This window comes from Trematomus bernacchii, unplaced genomic scaffold, assembly GCF_902827165.1.
Source record: "Trematomus bernacchii unplaced genomic scaffold, fTreBer1.1, whole genome shotgun sequence".
NCBI lineage: Eukaryota > Metazoa > Chordata > Actinopteri > Perciformes > Nototheniidae > Trematomus > Trematomus bernacchii.
Genome location: NW_022988050.1, coordinates 1,054,160 through 1,060,159, shown reverse-complemented (window position 1 = coordinate 1,060,159; position 6,000 = coordinate 1,054,160).

Below are 6,000 nucleotides of genomic sequence, written 5' to 3'. Positions count from 1 at the left end.
CTCCCTAACCGAAAGGAGAGGAGAAAATGCTGCCCCACAATGCCTTGCGGCCGCGGCATTTGCCTTGCCGTCACACAACAGTCGGCCGTTCACGGAAACAACCGATTATGAACGAGAAATGATATCATGAAAGTTACGGTGCTTATTAAGCATTTTAAAACGTATGTGGTAACTTGCCAAAGTGCTTTGTTTTGAACGTTCATCAGTATTATAATCAAAAAGAGAAATATGAACGTTAGTTTTTACTGAAATGATCAAATAAAGTCAACATTTCACAGTCTTTACTGAGCTGTGTGGGGTTTGTTCAACTTTTAAAAGATGTTTGAATGGTGATATACACAGTGATAGATGTTAAGGACTAACGTGTATAATAAATACATTTGTATTGATTTTAAGATATTTTCATACAATCATACGTATTGGGATCATTTGTATTAATGTGGACCGGAGGGAGAGGGTGACTTTGGTCATGAAGAATATGTTTCTCTGTTGTCCCCGTTCATAAAGCATAAAACAACAGCATCAGAGCATGGTGCAGAGTCTCTAGATGAGTTTACAGTAGTCCCTTGTTCTTATTATACATCCATGTTGTAGTCCGCTGTATAGAAAACTGTAGTTTCCATCGTTTCCCCACAGCAGCTGGCGCATCATAAACACGTCGGATAGTGAAAGTGCAGTCGGATTCTCTAAAGTACCGCAGTCTCTTCTCCTAAATCCTTTTGAATTCTCCTATCCACTATCCCTTAACCCCGTGACGTTTCACTCAGAGGTCAAGGAATAGACGATAGGGTTAGAATTTAGGAGCTGATTTTTGGACTATCCAACCGCAACCAGGGCCAGCAAGTGAACACTATGGGTGTTTCTCAATGTCGAGGACGCTTCCTTGTCTTCCGAGTCAGGTCCATCAGAGGCTAGGCAAGAATCCTTCCTGGCATTTGGAGAACGAAGAATGGAACAGGCTAGCAAGTGTGCAGGTGTGCTTCATATGAGAGGCCCCGCCTTACATTTTCCGCCAAAGATTTGGGAAATTGGTCCGTGCGCAAAGCATTGTGGGGATTTTAAGACCAGCCTCGAAAAATGTCCCGCAACGAAGGATTCAGTCCTCGGTAGAATTCCAAGCATCCTGGACATTGGAACAGTCCTTCGGCGGGACTCGATGACGTAGCATCCTTGAAATAGTGGCTCTGGAGGAGCCTTCCACGACATTGAGAAGCACCCAATGAGATAGGGAAAACACAGAGACAGGAAGCAAATGCAGACATGAGACAGGGGGTGAACACCTTTCAAAGTAAAACAGGAAACTGACAGACTGTGATTATTAAAAAATAACAGAAAATAAACAGATCATGACACAGCACTTTAACCTGCTGCATTTGAATCACTTTAAGAGCTGTATACTTTGTTTCTGTCAGGTGGAGAAACATTCAATAACTCGGAACAAGAGCTTAATGGCCAACTCTCCGATAAGGATAAGGGCAATAATGACAGTAAGAGTAAGTACACAGTAATCATGTGTTATTCTATTTCTACTTTATTTATATAAGTCTTTAAAAAAATGAATACACTTGTCTGTTGTCAGCACTGGATAAGTTTAACGCAGTTTTTGTCACAAGGTAATAAAACTGATAGATAAGTTACTTGTGTAAATGTATAAAATAATAAATCTTATTTATAAATTCTAATGATGACCTTTCAGTGACCTACAGATATGTCAATAAGACAAGACTTATTTGCAAGAGTCACATGTTTTTGCTAACATGTGAACAGAAGTAAAAGTACGTTTGGATAGTGGCTGGCATTAAGATCACATTATACCAGATTTGATAAAGCCGTAAGTAGAGTACTTAACCCCCTGTGGAGTCCAACACTGAGATGAGGAAGATGCTGAAGCTCTGCATGTGATATAGAGTGGTTTTCTGATGAGCTCAACTTTGGCACCAGCTATGTTGACGAAACATATTTAGGGTGTAGTAAAAAGGCTAAATTGACAGACAGCAACTACATGACTGGCTGATGGAGATCATGGTAACATTTGGATGGTTTAACTGAAAGAGGTACCTTTCTGACAGAGGTATTGTCTTGTTATCATCCCAATAGAACCCGGGGATTCTGCTGTTACCTGCCGTAATCGTAATCTTTTGAACTACCTGAACCTGACCCAAAATAAGGAGTGGTACTCAATGGTTCGACCTGGAGACTCGCGCAATCATACAGAAGTAATACTTTTTATATCAGTCCGAGGCATTCTAGATGTGGTAAGTTTTTTAATTAAGCTTTGTTTTATTGATAATATTCGATCCCGTCAAGAAGGGTACGTTTTTCTTTTTTATGGAAATTAAGGCCATGTGCCCAGGAACACGTTTTTTTTTGCTGTGGATGCAACTCTTATCTCAATAAATAAACAAAATAAAATACAATATGATCAAACCCTGTAAACACACGATAAAAGATAAAGAGAAAAAAGCAATTGGTATCAGTGACATCAAACTAAAATGTAGGGTAAGCTAATACAAAAGGAACAGAATAACACCTCAACATACTGTACATTTCTACATAGCACGCTAATCATTTTGTGCTGACACAAAAGTGGTTCTGGTACCAACTGCCTAAAGGAAAAAGCGATGTGCTTGCGCTTTAATAGCTTACACCACTTATTGCCATCCATACTGATGGAAGCATATAACACCTAAAATAATGTAACAAATTCACTCAGAAGATTATGGGAAAGACTTCTGGTTTTAAAAGTATACTTTCCCTGCTAAAAAATCTGAGTTGTACAAATACACTTGCATACACGGCTGAACTCTGTTGCTTGTGATTGGCTCTCATCTACTGTATACTTGGTGCCCTCAAATTTCCTGTATATGCCAAACTGCATAATATTATGTTAGAGTGCCCTGTGGCCTACTCCAGAGGTCTAAAGGCTAACAACATCAAATACTGGGAAGCACAAGTGTTTTGTAACCTTTTGACTCACAGGACTTAATGCAGCTTTGTAGTCTCATCAGGTTTATCCAGCACTAACTACATTTGGTTTACATATGTGCATGTCCTTCTACCTAACTTGTTTGGCAAGTCTCACCTGGTCACCACTTGAATTTATTTTATATCCAAACTGTCAGAGTGAAATGTTAATTGTGCTGCCGTAAAGATTTTCACACATTTATTTTGCTTACAGAGAGAGATTGACCAGACTTTGGTTTCGAACATATGGATGTATATGGTGAGTTTGCTTTGAGAAAGAAAGCAGTCACATCATCATCATTGGTGAAAGTTATTTTCATTTAACTGCATCTTTTCAGTTTTTATTTCTCTTTCTCCCCCTTCTTCCTTCCTTTCTTCCGGATCCCCTTCCTTCTTTGTTTTTCTCTGTAGAAATGGAGAGATCTTGACATACATTGGGATCCAGATGAATTTTGTGGAAAGAAATATCTCATTGTTCCTGCTGATTTGTTGTGGAAACCAGATGTAATTATTGAAGAGATGTAAGTTTGAATGTTTGTGCTTACTCACAAATACACACACTCACAACAGAAACTGATGATAGAGCGTGTTACTGTTAGGAAGGACACAAACTAAATCATTTGGATGTAAAAACGATTGTGCTACAGTACAACTTTTAAACATGTTATATTATTCCAATTATATTTTTTACACAAATGTGTTTTTACAATCTTATCACTCTCTTGGAACAGACTTACTTCTACTTTTTCTATGTTCCACTTTCTTAGAAGATATGTCCAGTGCTTGAATTGGAATAAAAAAGGTGCCAGTACTCTAAATCAGCAACTGTTTCAAGTCAATTTATTTATACAGCCCAAAAACAAGAATTTGGCTCAAAGTCATAGTATATCCTATAATGCTGGTGGGGTTGTCTCTTTACTGTATATTTTAGAAAGGCTCACTGTACTTAAACAAAATGACTCAGGGTGCATCTGAGATTAGAGGGGGTGCAGGGGTAAAGTGCTATTTCTATAAGTGGGGAGTGGACCTGACACCCTCTAGGGGGGTCCGGGGGCATGCTCCCCCGGGAAGATTTTTCTTTAAATATTGAAGTTAAATGCATCAATCTGGTGCACTTTGAGAGCAAAATGAAGAGATCTATGGATACATCTCTCAACACCCATATGAAACAGAACTGTAAACAGATTTACTTTTTCTTTATGGATATTTTACAAATTTTATTTTAAACTCTATTCTTGTTTTACTGTCATATAGTATTTCATTTTTAGTGAGTTACTCAGATGAGTACCAGGAGACAGCGTTTGGTACTCTGGTACAATTGTGGTGGTGAAGGCATCTGAGTTAGATGTATTTGAACCGAAATGTCTACAGGCATAGCAGAAGATGGCATATTTTTTACAGGAAATTCAAGCCAATCTCTGTTTTTAAACCATGAGCTGCAAAATGAGCGCCTTACCCCACTGTGCAGGCGAGTTGGGAACTTGTTTAAATATGCCTGGCAGGCTCTGTTTTGCCGAGGTCCTCTGGCACTTGCGGGCCGCCGAGGGGTGGCGGTGTTTGGGGCAACGAAGACGGCTGCACGAGTCAACAGCAGACTCAGATTCGCAAAATCGCAAAATAACCCTTTTCTTTTGTGATCAACATTTTTTATTAAAGCAAAAGACACTGTGTAGCGGAGGTTAATGTAACGTTATTTTAATATGCTCGTGAAATGCAACAACTTTTCGGTTTCACCGGTAGGATTTCTACGCTCTTGGTGATGCTGACTCATATGACTCAAAGGACTCGTATTGCCATCTCTATTAACATGGCCCAACCAGTAGAGAAATACCCGGAAATGCCAAGCAAATGCTCTACCATGACGGTCGGTTGTTATTGTCAATATTAATATAATAATGATTTATTTTTTAATAGTCACACTCGATTTAACCTATTTTCTTGTTGCCCCAGCTGGTCGACACCTCTTTTAGCAGAAACAAAGGCTACATTAATGTATTAAATCAATGTTAATCCATGTGTGTGGAATTAACGGATGTGAAGTTGTGGGATTGCGTTGCCAGGCAACAGTTTGGGTTCATGTTGATTTACAAACTCTTCAACTAGAACCGTAGTTATATTTGGGGAGAGACCGTACAGCTGTGACCAGTGTGTGGGAAGATGGCGCCTGTGTCGGCTCGCCGCTCCCTCAGCTCTCTGTTATCCTGTTTTTGTTTTATGTTTGTCAGAATGTCTCTGCTCTGCTCGTCTACGATCGCCAAGCTCTCCTCCACCTCAGACCCTCACTGGAGTTTATATTGCTGCACAAACTTACATCTGGCAACCATAAATCGTCCCCCCCCCCTCTACTGTTGGATATACCCACCTACCTGCGCCGGTTGCCCTGCATCCTGCCTCGCCGAAAGCGCTTTAGACGACGGGGAAAGCATGGTGGTGCACTGGTCCATCTAAAAGCATACCTGACGGCTTCTTCTGGGACTTATCCACGCCTCGGATGTCATGGCCCTCCCGCTGCACGCCATGTGAGGGATCGATGGATTCGCCCTGTTTTTCCGGAGCTGCGGCCTCTGCTGGGCCCGCTGACAGCTCCTCCTGCCCGACTGACCGCTCCCGGCCCGCGCGGCGTTCAACACGCACATCTTCGTCAGCTGAGACGCACTACACCTTCGGCAAGCACTGAGCGAAAACTTTGCATGGCTTTGCTAAATGCTAGGTCGATAGCAAACAAAACGTTCCTGCTAAACGACTTCTTCACCTCTCGTGAACTGGATTTTATGTTCCTGACGGAGACCTGGGTCCACGCTGGCGAGTATACACCGTTCTCTGAACTTCTTCCTCCTGACTGTACTTTCTTCAGCTCCCCCTGTGCCACCGGCCATGGTGGGGGCATAGCATCAGTGTTTAGAGCTAGCCTCCAATGCCGATTGCTTCACCCTGTAACTAGCTATGCTAGCTTTGAGTTGCAGCTTTTTGAACTGAACCCGGCCTCGCCTATACTCTGCGCAGTCGTGTATCGTCCGCCAAAGTGCAATAAGGATT